This window comes from Anabrus simplex, chromosome 3 (assembly GCF_040414725.1).
Source record: "Anabrus simplex isolate iqAnaSimp1 chromosome 3, ASM4041472v1, whole genome shotgun sequence".
NCBI lineage: Eukaryota > Metazoa > Arthropoda > Insecta > Orthoptera > Tettigoniidae > Anabrus > Anabrus simplex.
In genome coordinates, this window is record NC_090267.1 from 197278739 (window position 1) to 197294372 (window position 15634).

The window sequence follows — 15634 nt, forward strand, 5'->3', positions numbered from 1 at the left end:
TATGTATTGTTAGGCAAACCTGAGGATCAATAATCCACTTTCACTGAAAATCTCAGTGAAGGTGTACTATCGCCAAGGATAGCACACTTTCACAAAAACTTCAATTTTCACTATAATATGTATATAACACATTTCATTAACCTACCGATCAGAAACGAGTGAGATTCTTCTGTGCACGTCATTGGGAAATGTTATATATATTTTATTAATTAATTCCAACGAACCAAAAGCTCATATATAGGAATTGTAGTATGCAATACAATTTGATAAGCACCTACAATTAATATAATACATATACATTCGCTGCAAATAAGTTAATTATGTTAAAATGATATTTCATCTAGAAAAATCCTATATTTCCTTTACGTTACAATCATACAAACTCTTCTCATAAAATTCTTCGACTTACTTAGTTACTGATTCCATGAAATTTTATTCAATTTAATTTTGAAAGCTGAAAGATTGGAAATTGATTTTAAATCTCTTGGAAGATGATTATATGAATGAATGGCTGAGAACTTAAAACTGCAGTTGCCGTACTTATAAGAGCGTATCTGAGAGAGAGAGACAGCTATGCTATCTGATTGTCGTGTGTTATAATTATGAATGCTTGAATTTAGAGTGAAGTCACTGTCGTGCATGACACTGTTTAGTTTAATTTTGTGTATTAATATTGATGATCTAAAAGTAGTGCACATAGATAAGGGGATAATCTTACTATTAGCATATAGAACTTGAGTGGCTGTGTCAAAGGGAAGATTATAAATAATTCTGATTTCTCTATTTTGTATTTCTATAAGTTCATGAAGGACTGCGCATTTTTTCAACGAGACGAAATTACCTTTAAATTCAGTAAGTGAATGTGAATAAATGAGTAATATACATTGAGTAGAACTTTTCTACGGAATAAAGATCTTAATCCTCTCAACATCCCAGATACTGAAGCTATCTTCCTCGCAACGTGATCAACATGCTCTACACAGCTTAAATGTTTATCACCGAGCTCAATAGCTGCAGTCGCTTATGTTCGGCCAGTGTCCATTATTCGGGAGGTAGTGGATTCGAACCCCACTGTCGGCAGCCCTAAAGATGGTTTTCCGTGTTTTCCCATTGTCACACCAGGCAAATGCTGGGGCTGTACCTTAATTAAGGCCACGGCCGCTTCCTTCCCACTCCTAGCCCCTTCCTGTCGCATCGTCGCCATAAGACCTATCTGTGTCAGTGCGACGTAAAGCAACTTGCAAAAAAAAATGTTTAATTATTATTAGACCCAAAAAGTGATCGATCTCACATATTTCTGTGTTATTATTTTAGATTTACTAACCAGTATGTTAGTAGTTATGTTTTATTTCACTTTATGTCCAGTTTGTTGCTTGAATTGTCAGCATAGTGGCTTTCGGTTCAGAGGGCCAGAGTTTGATTTGCAGTTAGGTCTAGAATTTTAGCCGCGGCTTGTTAATCCCCCTGGCTCGGGAATTGGGTCTTTTTGTTCGGCCTAACACATACAACATATCACACAACGGACCACCACAGGAATACTCAGTAGTGATTGCGATATGGTGATTGCGAAGATTGTTTCATTTTAGTTCCTTTAAATGTATTTGTTGGTTTCAAGCTCATTGATAAATTTGAGAATGGTTTTCTTCTTCTTGTCCGAGAACCAAAATCACATTTTGCCTTGCCAAAATGATGCAGCATTAATCGCTTTATCAGCATCGTATTGTAAAAATCACAACCATATTAGAACACTGCAGTAGATGTTCCGAAGTCTAGATTTCCCAGCAAACTCTCAATTGAAAATCTGATACTTTTTCCGCTTTCTTACTTGACAGGTACTAGGAATACGGTGGATTACACTGAACGATTTTTACCTTTTGGAAGGACAGACAGAAAATAAGTATTTTTTGAAGGAAAATCTTTAAAAATCAAGCGGATCTGATCATCAGAGTACAAAGATATTGAAGAATCTGTACTTAGATGGTGTAATCTGCAAAGAGCAAATAATTTTCCGATCAATGGACCTACTTGTCAAGGAAAAAACAGATTAAATTTCTCACTGCCCTACTCCAAAAATACAGTTGTATTTTACTTGTTTTTTCTGGAGTTTTAAATTTATTCTGTTAATTAACCAAGTAATTGTGCAGCCTAAACTTACAGATACGAGTTTTTTAACAACAGCAACAAAAAACAGACTGTGCGACTATCGGCTGTAACTCAGAATGAGTTTCAAGTGGAATAGTTCCCTGAAGAAAGTTCTTCTTAGATCTTAGTCAGGGATTAATAACTGAACGACTGATAAACTGATTAATCTTGGAAATTCTAATTTACATTTCATACTCGCAGCATCTCTTGTCAAGCTCCAATAGACTGCAACCTTTCAGAAGAGTTTGCCAATAAAACTAAGTCATCAGCATAGAACAAACTGCTTACTACGTTCCCACCCAACTCGATCCCTTTCTGGCATGTTATAGAGTACCATTCGGTAAAGGAATCTATAGTGGGTGGTCGGAAATAACGTGAACCGAGTATATGAGCGTTAGGGTGGTGGTCATACTAATAAGTGATTTCAAAAACTACGTCGATATCTCGCGTCGTTTTCAATTTATCAGCTGCTGAAGTTAGCCAATCAGAACGCTTCGCGAGCGAATTCAAATGGGCTTTATGAAGTGGTGTTGATAAATCTGCACGTGGCTTGGTCGGGCTTGAGAGTCACGCCGAGAAATGAGCGTCAAACAGTAACACACCGTGGTTTTCAACTGGTGCCACTGTAGCGTGCTTGCTATGGGGCGAACCTATCAGCAGGGAGGTCCTTGTTCAAGTCCTTCTCCTGGGGATGTTTATTTGTTCTATTGGCGCTCTCAAACCGATAATAAGCAACATGCAGCAACACCGCCTCGCAAAGCCCATCTGAAGTCGCCTGCGAAGAGATCTGCTTGGCTAACTTCAGCAGCTGATAAAATGCCAACGGCGTGAGATATCGATTTTTTTTCTTCAAATTATTACTTATCAATATAACCAACCGCTCATATAGCCGGATCAAGTTGTTTCCGACCATCCTGTATACTATGAGTGATTAGCATAAATGATGACAGCCTCCTCTGTAACTACTCTGAAGCAATAACTCTTAACATTCATAAGAATATCACAAAGTGGGTGTAGCGTTTACAAGTACACAAGAACCTCGTTTATCCGGCCCTCGTTAATCCGCATCTCCGGTTTATCCGGATCGAAAATAATAAAAATGTATTTTTACTTGTAGATTATTTCTTTTATGGGGTCGATTCTTCTTGAATGTCTTTTCCGCCAAGGATAGTTAAGGACAGGAATTGGAAGCAAGCCGACTGCGGTCTATCAAAGGTACCATCCCAGCATTCGCCTGGAATTGAGAATGGGTAATCGTGGACTCTTCTGAGTTTCTTGACACATTTTCACACATTACAGGATCCTCTGACGTAGATGTGAACGATGTAAATGACTCGTTGAAAAATGACTGCAATTCAGGCTACGACATAGTGACAGATTAATAAATTATTGCATCTTCTTCCTCGGCAGGTAAAGAGGAGAGTGATGGTGAATTTGAAAGTGAAACCGGCGCTCCATCACAAGAAACAGTGACTCATTGAGATGCAACAATGCAGCTGGACAAATTGATGGCCTATTTAGAATTCCAGACTGAAACCACACCGTCAGAACTGATGTTAGCAAAACGTCTTCGTGATCGCGCTGTGCGCAAACGCTATACATATGTAAAACAGAAAAAGCTCACACATTATTTTAGTGCATAAATCATCATCATCATCATCATCATCTGTTTACCCTCCAGGTTCGGTTTTTCCCTCGGACTTAGCGAGGGATCCCACCTCTACCGCCTCAAGGGCAGTGTCCTGGAGCTTCAGACTCTTGGTCGGGGATACAACTGGGGAGTATGAGCAGTACCTCGCCCAGGCGGCCTCACCTGCTATGCTGAACAGGGGCCTTGTGGAGGGATGGGAAGATTGGATGGGACAGGCAAGGAAGGGGGAAGGAAGCGGCCGTGGCCTTAAGTTAGGTACCATACCGGCATTCGCCTGGAGGAGAAGTGGGAAACCACGGAAAACCACTTCCAGGATGGCTGAGGTGGGAATCGAACCCACCTCTACTCAGTTGACCTCCCGAGGCTGAGTGGACCCCGTTCCAGCCCTCGTACCACTTTTCAAATTTCGTGGCAGAGCCGGGAATCGAACCCGGGCCTCCGGGGGTGGCAGCTAATCACGCTAACCACTACACCACAGAGGCGGACTAGTGCATAAATCAAGAGTCGTAAATGTAAGAGAAGTGTTCTTGTATATTCTTTTGTACAATTGAAAAAAGGTATTATTGTAAAACTTATGTTAATATATCATATAACATGTACTGTATTTGTTTTTTACTTTTTTCGGATTATCCGCATTTTTGATAATCCGGATCAGTTCCGGTCCCACTTAATCCGGATAAACGAGGTTCTTTTGTATATTACATTTCAGATTATCTATTTCATTTTCTTTGACCAATTTTTCTCAATCTTCTCAAGATTCTCCAGCCCGTTATGGACAATATCTTCATGTCAACCCTCAGGAAGGACGACAAGGTTATCCTTGTACGAGGTCTTCACCAGGAAGTGCTACAACAACTGTGCGTATGCAGGAAGTATGAAGTACTGCTTTGTTCTATATAATTAGCGCTGTTTCTTTTTCAAGTGACACGACCTTCCGTAACAATACAGACGACACTGCTATTGAGATAGCGTCGACCTCTGATGAGGATCTGACCCTGGCTATAGTGCGTACCTTGCGATAGATGAGAGTACTTTTCCGTGCTCCCACATAACCATGAGTAATGATTTAAGTACCACCATGATTTATCAGTAGTGATAACCTTCAGTGGTTTTGGGGAAAAAGGACAGGAAGTCCTCATTTCGTCTACGCATTAAATCATTACAGAGAATCTGAGGAATAATGTTCTAAAAACATTTCAACATTTTAGGCCTTTTCATTCGTGAAATTACCAGCGTTTCGATCCAGTGTAGCAGTGGGTTCATCAGTTGGATTGCTACGCCTTTCCACCTACTAAAACGTTCTCATTTCTCCCCTGAAGGGGGAGGCGGGCCTCTAGGCGGTGACGTCGTCTGTCCAGCCAGGAGAATATTTAAATCTACTCACACGAGGCAGACTTATTTGAGCACTTTCAAATACCACTGGACTGATCCTGGATCGAACCGGCAAGGCATGTTCTCCAAAGACTAGCACTGTACCATTTGAAGCACTCAGCCCAGCTCCGGATGGAGAGGATACGACTGAAATGAAACGGATAATATATTCCACACAACTGTCAAATGATAGATTTTAGCTCCCAATAACTAACTACTTTCACGGCTTTTGGAGAGGCTGAGATACCGGAATTTTGACCCACAGGAGTTTTCCTAAGTGCTAGAAAATATGCTGACACGAGGCTGATGTATTTCAGTACCTTTAAATACCACCGGACTGAACCGGGATCGAACTTGACCTCAGAAGGATAGCGCACTACTGCCTGAGCTACTCAGGACGGCATTCCAATATAGATCTACTGTTGAAATTTACCCATGAGTACAGCCATTATAACTTTGTCGGACACACTATATAAGCGGGTTTCTAGACTGAAACAGTTATTTGAATCAAGAACAATACTTAAGATCATATTCCATTTTGTCACGACGTATAATTTCATTAAAAACCAGTAAAAATCAAAGCAAAGTCACTTCCGTACAGGCCATGAAGGCCCTTGGAGGAGTGGAAGGTAAAAGCTTCCACCATTGTTAACCTCAGCACGTGATGGGGTAGAGTGGTTAGCTCTACGCCCGGTCACCTTTGCCCCCAGGAATTAACCTCGTACTCATTTTTGGTGTAGGCTGAGTGAACCTCAGGGCCATATGCACCTCCGAAAGTGGAAATCTCGTTTCTTAAATTTTACGACTTCCTGACGGGGATTCGAACTCACGTCCTTCCAGGCAAACCGAGCACGCCTTTACTGCCTCGGCCAGGCAGTGCCTTTAAAAACCAGTACCTTACAGTACAAACGGTGAGGATTCCATCCCCTGAGTTGAGAGGCAGAAGGGAAAGAAATAATAAATGCACCGAGTTGGCGATCTTTGATACAAATATGACGGCTGACCCAACGTATTTTCGTAAAAAAAGAAATTGCTCTCTCATGAGTAACTTTTTGTACAATTCCAAATGATCGAGGCAAACTATTATTAACCCGGGGCCGATGACCTATATGTTATGCCCCTTTAAACAACAAGCATTAACACCATCAAGTATTAACCCAATTATCCACAAACGTTGCACAAATATCCTCCAATCATCTGAATCTTATCTTTTGCTTTTAAAACCGGGTTTCGCTCAAACTGTAGAGCGATGGGATGCCGTTCTAAAACTACGTTTTGTAAGTTCGATCCCGGTTCAGTTCGGTGGTATTTGAAGATAATTTAATGCATAAGCCGCGTGTTGATTTGAACCTTCAAGCTTTTCAAAAAAATCTGCGATTATTATGTTGTTAATAATTTTTAGAAACATCTTACGAATGGTTGGAAGTTTCAGGAATTCATTGAGTGAACTATTGGAATACAAAGTCTTTAAGATGATACTTTTTTTTCTACAACCTGATGGGGTCGGGAGTACGAACTATGTCACACATGTTAAATTGGCCCTCTTTTACGTCCAGAATCCCTTCCTGTGTGTGTGTGTGTGTGTGTGTGTGTGTGTTTTAGGAGGATTCTGCTAAGATAAACACCCAGTTCCCAGTAGAAAAATTAACCATAATCATTAAAATCTCCGACCCGGCTAGAAATCTATCACGGGATTTTCTGAACCAAATGACACGGTGCTGACCATTTAGACGAGAAGTCGGACTGTAAATAATTAATCTAATACTATAACATATTTATTTAACCTTCCTAAGCTTCAGCCAAGTTTCAGTCAAGAAGAGGAAATAAAATAAATGTTCCTGGAGCATTTCGAAACAAAAGATCAGTTTCCGAAACAAACAAGTAATAATTCCGTAAACATTTCTTTCTTTCTTTCTTTTTTTCTTTCTTTCTTAATCTGCTTATCCTCCAGGGTTGGCGTTTCCCTCGGACTCAGCGAGGGATCCCACCTCTACCGCCTCAAGGGCAGTGTCCTGGAGCTTCAGACTCTGGGTCTGGGGACACAACTGGGGAGAATGACCAGTACCTCACCCAGGCGGCCTCACCTGCTATGCTGAACAAGGGCCTTGGTGGGGGATGGGAAGATTGGAAGGGGTGGACAAGGAAGAAGGAAGGAAGCGGCTGTGGCCTTAAGTTCGGTACCATACCGGCATTTGCCTGGTGGAGAAGTGGGAAACCACGGAAAACCACTTCCAGGATGGCTGAGGTGGGAAATCGAACCCACCTCTACTCATTTGACCTCCCGAGGCTGAGTGGACTCCGTTCCAGCCCTCGTACCACGTTTCAAATTTCGTGGCAGAGCCGGGAATCGAACCCGGGCCTCCGAGGGTGGCAGCTAACCACACTAACCACTACACCACAGAGGCAGACCCGTAAACATTTACTGAATTTAAATCTGATGATTACATTTTTTAATTTGGTATATATCACCTGTCTCATAAAATTTCGTATAAACAAGGTTAAAATAAACAAATGTGGACAATTCAGTAGCACCAGAGAGAGCGTTGATCGTTCAGCAGCGACCGCAATCGCTTGCCAAGCATCACTCTGCACAGTGCTTGATGGGCGATGTTGGGGAGGTGGGGGGAGGGTGTCTGACACTATCTTTTGTTGTTGCCAGAGAAGCCCCAAAAGTAAAATGTCTGAAAACCACTGCCCAAGAGGAGAGGGGTATTCTTTAAGTACGTTGTGAATGTACAATACAGTTGGCTCGGAGATGTCCATATTACTGGCCATCAGATGTAGTGAGAGATCATCTTGATAATTTCTCCATTTTCTTGATTAATGCTCCATTTCATTAAACGTAAAAGGGCGTATAGTCCCCGACCAGAACACACCCATAAATCAGCACTAAATTTACCTCGGTCGTGAGTGCTTCGGTAATGAAAGATACCATGAAGTGTCCGGGTTCATTCTGGTCCATCATCTGAATTTAAGCCCCCTCCTCCCGCCGGGAGAAGTAGAGTTTTGTTAATTTTTGCTGGTACCGGTGCGTTAAAACGCTCCTCACCCAGCTATTTAGTGAAATATAGTATTAGGGAAATATATAATTGAGTGATTGTCTTAATGAGTATTTGATAGTTATTAGAGAAGAGTAATTTTTAGTGAGTGAATTTACGGTCATTGGTCACCCATCCAAGGGGTGATCACGCCCAATGCTGCTTAACTGTGGCTTAGTGAGTTTTCTACAAGTGAAGAGTTTTAGTGGTAGTTGAAGAGGACACGTATGATTATTCACTTAGTATATGGATGACGCAGTAATTAATGTTTCAGATACGCGGTCGTGTTGGATGGTCACCCATCCAGACACTAACCACACCCGCAATTTACCTTTGGTGAGGTAACGGGCATTTATCTGTTAATTGTGCAGTGACTACACATTCAGTAAACTGTTGCGTTATACATTTAATGTCAGTGTGCGGTGTTAATTTTGAAAAACAACATTAGTAATTGCAGCATTTGTGGAAGTGCACCCGCCACGGGGTCCGGTTTCTGGTGTTTCTGGTGTGAGAAGAGTGAGGTATATGGGCTAAGAAGGCATATTATTGGGGAAGGAAGTGAGCTTGAGTGTGAGACTTGGATTTGTTGTGCTGGAATAATTCTTGGTGGGGTGAAAGTGGTACTTGGTGTACAGGGTCTCGGCTACTCGGTCCACCGAGGTGGCCCTGTACAGGGTTTGAGGGTTATTATGAGAGTTGTTTGAAGGGGAGGGTAATGGGGTCGGGACTAGGAGGGCATGATCGCCCGGGGGCGGGGAGGCCCACTGGAGACGCGATCCCCCCGCGTACGATCCGGAAAAGCACGCACCTCCGGGCACGCTTGCGGCGTTCCCACGCCAAAACAGCAGACCACCCACACCCGGGGAACCATGTAATTCATGACGGTCGTGGAGGAAGGTATTTAGTGATTTGTGGTATTAGTGAGGGTTCTCCACGGGAGCCGTGAGGGGAATAGAGGTCGCAGGTACGTGGGTGTTTCCCCTTGAATTCTAGGGAGAGAGTATCCACGTTCGCCGGGCAAGCCGTTAGATGGGTACCTGGGAGGAAGTAGGAAACGGAGGGGTGCGTTTGAAACACCAGAAGGGGTCAAACGCACTTGGGGGAACGGCCTAAGTGGCAACACGTTGCCTGAGTCGTGACAGGGGTAGTGTTTTGAGTGGTTAACGCCACTGACAAGTCACGAACACAGGACACCGTGCCGCCCTGAAAAATTGCTTTCCAGCACTGGGAGTGCTGGCACCTTGATGGTTGTCTACCAATTGAGTTGTCGATAGGCTCAGATTTAGTTGTCCCCATACTGCTATTTCTTGGCTTGTTGGGACGTGGTAGCATTATAGAGCCTTGGTGTGAGCTTCTTGACTGGATTCTTGTTGCTAGTAGCCGGTAAATGTTGATTTGTCATCTGGTCGGTGAGGTGAGCTCTGATTGGTTGACGTGGTGTGCCGGGGCCAGCGTACTTGGTTGCTGGGCCGGCCATCTTGTCTTGAGTCTTGGCCGGGGGGGGGGGGGGCTACCACTCTTGGCTGCTAGCCCTGCTGGTCTGGGTTCATTCTGGCGCGCCCTGGTCATCCGTATGTTCCACCTATCTCCGAAGAGATAGATGGTTTGTAACGTGCCGATACCGGTGCGCTATTCCGCGCTCCTCTGTCGGACTGTTGTGTGTGTTGGTTGTCAGTTGTGTGAATTCGTGTGTTGATTTAGCAGTTTGCTGATTTTTAAAGTTTGTGTACTCGTGGTCACCCATCCAGTGGGTGACCACGCCCGATGTTGCTTTGACAGTTTGTGTGTATTGTGTACTGTATTGTATTTTATTGTGGATGTGGGCATTGGTAGTGTGTATGTGTGTGTGTGTGGGGTCGTGTGTGTGTGTGTGTTTGCCCAAGGGTTCGCTACATTCCGTGTCAGGTTGACACAGCCTTACGTGTGTGTCGGCTGTGGTAGCTCTGGAGTGTCCAGGAGCTAGCCACGCCCTGTTGCGTTTGGGAGTTTGCAGTGGGTGTTTACCGACATCGTAAAGCAGTGACTCACACGTTACTAGCTGACGCTTGTCATGTGTGAGTGTGCGGTGTTAAATTTAGAAGTAAACAGCATAAGAAATGCGGCAGTTCGTAGCAGTTCGTAGTAGTGCACCCGCCTCGGTTTCCGAGTGTTCCAGTGTTTGTTAGAGAACAGGTTGGATTACTATACACCGCTAGCGTAGCTCAGGCTGCAAGCGAGATGGGCACTCTCTCCCATGTACTAGCGGAAAAGTTGAAGTAGTACTCTATTTCTAATGCTGGTCATCCAAATAAAAGTTATAAAACAGATACAAATTCAACATCGAGGTATTAAAATAAAAATCCTCAGCCTGTTTCCAGTCATTCGACCGGGTCAGGAATGGAATGAATGAAGTCCCCATCTAGCGGCGAGTATAGGAATTGTGCCGGCTGCCGAAGCCTGTCGCACTCCTCTGGGGCAATGATTAATGACTGACACATGAAATGAAATTGGATAGTGCCGCTGTAATGAAACATGACAGGGAAAACAAGAGTACCCGGAAAAAAACCTGTTCCGCCTCCGTCTTGTCCAGCAAGAAACCTCACATGGACTGACCGGGATTTGAATCACGCAACTCAGCGGTGAGAGGCCGGCTCGCTGCCACCTGAGCCATGAAGCTCCGCACAGTTTCACCATAATACAAGTAATATGATTTTCACATTCACAGTCACATATAGATGATTAACAATATTTAATTTAAAATATTGAAGCATACAGTAAGAATAAAGAATGAGATATTAGGTTCCGCTGTCCAAGAAGTTTAGGAACGGCTTTATAATTGCACAGAATCTTGTATCTTGTTTTCGTGGTTTCCTTCTAATAAATAATAATGTTATTTGCTTTACGTCCCACTAACTACTTTTTAAGGTCTTCGGAGACGCCGAGGTGCCGGAATTTAGTCCCGCAGGAGTTCTTTTACGTGCCAGTAAATCTACCGACACGGGGCTGTCGTATTTGAGCACCTTCAAATACCACCGGACTAAGCCAGGATCGAACCTGCCAAGTTGGGGTTAGAAGGCCAGCGCCTTAACCGTCTGAGCCACTCAGCCCGGCGGTTTCCTTCTAAGTGAGGTATTTGAAGTCTGATTGTGTATGTCTTTTAACGTTTTGTATAATAAGGGACGTTCGCAAATATCCTGTAGATATTGATATTTGTTCAAGAAGGAACCTTCACTAGTGGCTTACAGATATGTATATAATATTGAATAACACGGGAAGCTAAGCTTTTGACGTAGCACTAACTGACCAACAAATCAGATTGCTCCTGTTCCAATATTATAATTTTACCATCAGGACCAGTGGGTCAGTTGTAATAAAATTTATACACATACAACAAGGAGCATTCAATTAATACTGGCTGTATTACTCTCAAGACTTCATTTCAAAATATTACATATTCAGATTTTTGTCCCCTTCAAAATACTCTCCACGCAACGCTAAACACTCGTCCCACCACCTTTGCTATTCCTGGAAATCATGCGGGGAACCATTCTTTGACAAGTGTTTCAAAAGCACCTTTCACTGCCTTGATTTCACTGTCGAAGCCACGCCCTTTTAGGTCTTTATTGCCATCTGGTGGAGAAATATGAACACGGGCTAGGTCAGGGCTGTAAGGCAGATGGGGGTATTGTGGAGGTACCTTTTCCTGTCAGAAACTCAGTAACTGTAGTAGCGACATGAGGTCTAGCGTTATCGTGATTAAGCTTCCACCGCCAAACAAAGTTCCTTCTTTTTCAGGGGATTCTTCATCAATTGGCGCAGAACGTTCTTGTAGTATGCTGCGCTGACTACAATGTGTCTTATAACCGTGTGGGTGTACAACATTCCCTGATAACCCAAGAAAGTGTTGATCATGGCTTCATTTGCTGACTTCTGTACCTCGTATACATGCCTTTCATAGGGCTGGTTCGCTACGTTCCATCCACTCACTGTTTCCCAGCTTGGTCGCAGGATCATAACAATAAACCCGCGTTTCAACTGCCACCAATCATCACCATCATCATCAATGCAGTGTTTCCAGTAGAGGCAACACCAACGCGAGTCTGTTTCTGCACAGGAGTAAGCATTCGCGGTATCATCGCGCATGTGCAAATGCTGATTTAGAAGTTCGCGACTACTCCCAACTACAATAATTTTCCAAGGGTATGTGCAGGATGACTAACAATCAGTACGAATAATGATAGCCCCATTGTTGATGGTTGTCTCCATTAAGGCAGTGACACACGCTCCTTCACTTCCCTGCAGTTCAGTACTTGCCCAGCCATCATTGAATGTCATCGAAAACAAGCTCGATGACGTTACGTTACAGTGTCCCTACACGCTCTCTTCAACTATCCGAAAAGCGAACACAAAACTTAATTGCCTAACGTTGCTCACGGAAACCAGCCATGGTGGATATTTACAGGCGACTAATGGTTTCCGTTAACTTTGTCAATAAACACGATTAACCAACATGAACATTTTTGACTGTTAATAAACAAAATAGCGTATTAGTAAACTTTTCGTGCATGTTGATAAACAAAATATCTTTAACTTTTTGAATTTAAATTTTCATTTACTTTTCGTGCTTTCGTAGACATTTCCGTTCGCATATGCGTAAGGACGCAATTACAGCACGCAAATTCGTAGCGCGGAATACGATGCGTTCTTATTTCTTCTAAAATTTGGCTATCAAATCTCAAGCGAAATTTCTAATATACAGTATTTTTAAAATTCTCTATGATATTGCTTCAGCTGTGTTTTAATGCTCTCCTCGCTGAATAACCTAACCTTCCATAATCACTTGTATATTACCGTACCAAAATAATACTATCCCAACTAGGTTAAATGAAGATTTGTCTTTATTTCGTACCTTTACAAGTTCCTTGAGATTGTTGTATAAAGCTTCAAACACCTCAGGCAAAATAAGTGCTTTGTTACTCTAGACAAATATATAAGCGAAATGTACGAGTCACCAGTTGCTAGGAATCATAAAAGTTATACCTAGCCTGTGCTTAGTGGAGCCGGCTTTCCGATAATCTGTATCATTTCTCGCAATTTCAGGTCCAATTACAATCAACAAGAAATGAAAGTCATGTGAGGGCATTTTCAAGAAAGTTTTGAAAGCCTGCTGCATCAAGAATTAAAAGTTCTGACAAGTGTTCTCTCCAAACGACTCTCCAGTATTTTTCTTTGCCACACTCTGCGTCTTTCTTCTTCTTTCTGAACCTACGCACCGTAACCTCACGAACAGCTTTTCTGTTGTTGTTTTGTTAACATTGTTTATTAACTTTGGTGTGGACAAGCCATAATTTGTTTTTAATGGCTGTCTTGACTGAGCTATTATTGCGAAACTGCGTGGGGTGGATATTAAAGTGTTTACATTAGTTTCTCTCTACGCCGCTAGAGCGCGTAAACATTTGAATTAATATTAATACACGAGATAACCTTTTTAGTGCGAGATTTAAAATTAGGTACACGCGGAGAATAATGCTGTTGTTTGAGTCATCAGTTCATAGACTGGTTTGATGCAGCAATCCCTGTCACCCTACCTTGTGCTAATCTTTTCATTTCCACGTACCTACTACATCCTACATCTGCTCTAATCTGCTCGTCATATTCATAACTTGACCTACCCCAACCGTTATTACCGCCTATATTTCCCTCAAAAACCCACTGAACAAGTCTTGAGTGTCTTAAAGATGTGCAAATCGATCTCCTATCACCAATTCGGTTCAGTGTGTCTCCAATTCTGATTTGATTTAACCATGTCACCTTCAGCATTCTTCTGTAACACCACATCTCAAAATTTTCTATTCTCTTTCTTTCTGAATTAGTTATCGTCCTTGCTTCAATTCCATACAATGCCACGCTCCATACGAACGTCTTCAAAAACATCTTTCTAATTCCTATATCAATGTTCGAAGTGAGCTAATTTATTTTCTTAAGAAAGGCCTTGCTTGCTTGTGCTAGTCTGCATTTTATGTTCTCCTTACTTATGTCATCGTTAGTTATTTTACTATACAAGTAATAATATAACCTACTTCCTTTAATATTTCATTTCTCAATCTAATATTTCCTCCATCACCTGACTTCATTCGACTGCTCTCCATTACTTTTCTTTTCGACTTATTTCATCTTGTACACCTTCCCCAAAATATCTACCCATGCAATTTCTTCAGATCTTCTGGAGTCATAGATAAAACATCAGTATCATCGGCTAATCTCAGGGTTTTGATTTCCTCTCCTTGTATTGTGATTCTCTTTCCAAATTACTCTTTGATTTCCTTTACAACCTGTTTAATATAAACAATGAAGGGGAGGGACGAACAAACTGTAGGTTTGCCTCGCTCCTTTCTGTATTGCTGCTTCTTTCTTTCCAAGCCCCCGATTGTTACCAGTGCATACTGATTTTTATACAGATTGTAGATAATTACTCGTTCTCCATACCTGATTTCGATAACCTACAGAATCTCAAATAACATGGTCCATTCAACATTATCAAATTCCTTTTCTAGACCTACGGACGCCATGTACGTCATTTTGCAAGCCTGAGATACTAAAGAAATGGTGCGGTAGTTTTCACACTTTTCAACACCGACTTTATTGGGAATAGATATAACAACATTCTGACGAAAATCGGATGGCACTGCTCCTGTATCCTACATTTTACACACTAAATTGAGTAACCTCGCCATGCTAGTTTCTCCTAAGGCAGTCAGTAATTCAGAGGGAATGTCATCAATTCAAGGTATCCTGTTTCTACGTAGTGTTTCTATGTAGATCTCTCAAAGCTCTATCGAATTCTGGCCTCAAAATTGTGTCTCCTATGTCATCAGCATCAAAAGCCTGTTCTTGTTCTTGTTCCAGAATCATAAACATAAAATGAGTCGATTTTCCTGTTCTTTTGTTTTATAGCTGTATTCTTATAAACGGTACTCCCGTCAGGCACCAACTTATCCCTCTCATTCACACTTTTCCGGGCTGAGTGGCTCAGATGGTTGAGGTGCTGGCCTTCTGACCCCAACTTGGCAGGTTCGATCCTGGCTCAGTCCGGTGGTATTTGAAGGTGCTCAAATACGTCGGTAGATTTACTGGCATGTAAAGGAACTCCTGCGGAACTAAATTTCGGCACTTCGGCGTTTCCGAAAACCGTAAAAGAGTAGTTGATGAGACGTAAAGCAAATAACATTATTGTTATTACCATTGACACTTCACAAAACATTGCAGTCCTTACCGTTATATTTTTCCTTATTTTTAGAAATTTTACTAGTATTCTGTCCTTATTGTGTGCCTTTTAATGTCTTCCACTCCTTGGACTACCTTCTTACACGGTCACATATCATTCATTGATTCAATTATTTCCGTTCGGTACTCCATTCTTTCGTCATCCAGTAGTTTCTTCCCCCCATCCCCC